Source organism: Trichechus manatus, unplaced genomic scaffold, assembly GCF_000243295.1.
Source record: "Trichechus manatus latirostris isolate Lorelei unplaced genomic scaffold, TriManLat1.0 scaffold00025, whole genome shotgun sequence".
NCBI classification, from domain to species: domain Eukaryota; kingdom Metazoa; phylum Chordata; class Mammalia; order Sirenia; family Trichechidae; genus Trichechus; species Trichechus manatus.
The window spans coordinates 20,462,735-20,464,496 of record NW_004443961.1 but is presented as its reverse complement, the minus strand read 5'-3'; positions in this window follow the sequence as shown (position 1 = coordinate 20,464,496).

Sequence of the window (1,762 nt, the reverse complement as noted above, 5' to 3'; positions counted from 1 at the left end):
AAAAGCTGGACAATGAATGAGGAAGACCGAAGAAGAATTAAGCCTTTGAATTATAGTGTTGGTGAAGAATATTGAATATACCGTGAACTGCCAAAAGAACGAACAAATCTGTCTTGGAAGAAGTACAGCCAGAATGCTCCTCACAAGCAAGAGGCAAGACTTTGTCTCACATACTTTGGACATGTTATCAGGAGGGATCAGTCCCTGGAGAAAGACATCATGCTTGGTAAATTAGAGGCTCAGCGAAAAAGAGGAAGACTCTCAACGCGATAGATTGACCCAGTGACTGCAACAATGGACTCAAGCATATAAAGCATTGTGAGTATGGCGCAGGACCGGGCAGTGTTTCATTATGTTGTACACAGGGTCACTGTGAGTCGGATCTGACTGGACGACACCTAACACCAAAGCAAAGTATAAGAAGCTCTGGTGGCACAGTGGTTAAAGTGCTTGGCTGCTAACCAGAAGACTGGCAGTTCAAACTCACCAGCCAATCCATGGAGAAAGACCTAGCAATATGTTTCTGGAAAGATTACAACCTAGCAAGCCCTATGGGACAATTCTACACATAATTTTGCTCTTTACTTTTCATATTGGGGGAGTGAAATTTTCTGATCCACTTTAACTTTTCCATCATATGACAAAAGTGTCCCAGAGTATGATATTCATTGCATTTTGATTCTTTGTGCATCCCTAGATTCTTATTATTTTCCCATCTTCCATTTCCAAAAATACAACAAAGAATCACAAACTAATATCTCCAAGACATAACATTATTTGAGACACCAGGTCACATATGCATGCGCCTATAGGTGTGTCTGCCTGTAGAAGTTTCTCAGGCAGCTTAGGGTGAACATCTGTTTTCCCCCCTTGTTCAAGCTTCTGGTGAGAGAATCACTAGTCCTCTGTGTCTCATTGTAACATGAAACATAACTAAAATACATTAACCATGATTACTATTTCTGTGTCTCTTACTCTGGAAAACCAAAAGCTCCAAGAGGTTAGGAATTATGTTTGCTTTACTCACCTCTGTATCCTAGAACAATCACATACTCTCCCATAGAGATATGCAGTTTTTAAATATAAGTTGACTAGAATAAATGAGTGAGTGAATTTATCATCCATTCTTTATATTGAGTTGCAAATTAAAGCTATTTGTTTTTGAAAAAGAAACAAAGCAAAAAGTCTTCTACAGAGGGATTTAATAAATCAAAACAAAAAAGTAATTTGACAAAGTGTAAAGGTGAACTCATTTTGTTTTATTTTAATATAAAGGTGAACATGATATTATATAAAACAAAACTGTTTTAAATGCCCAACATAAAATAACCTCAATAAAGTAGATGAATGAATGAATGAATACATAATGTCTTAGGCAGGGTTCTCTAGAGAAGATTTATATTTATCTGTGTATATATATATATACCAACATATAAAGAAGATTATATTTATATACGTAAAGAATATATATTTATAGAGAGAGAGACATAAAGAGAGAGATTTATCACAAGGAAATGGCTTATGTGGTGGTAGAGGCTGTCAAGTCCCAAGTCCCTGGCTCAGACAGCTGATTTCCCCTGCAGTTCCCCCCCAGACTGGCAGTCTCTACCGCCTCCTAGTGTCCCACAGTGTGTAGAGGGTGTGATTAATCAGAGACTGGTCAGCAGAGAGGGTTGGAAGCAAGGAACACATTTTAACCTTTTCTGTCTCCACATAGCTGCCCATTGCCCAAAGAGAACATGCCTTGCCTGAAGCTGGGAAT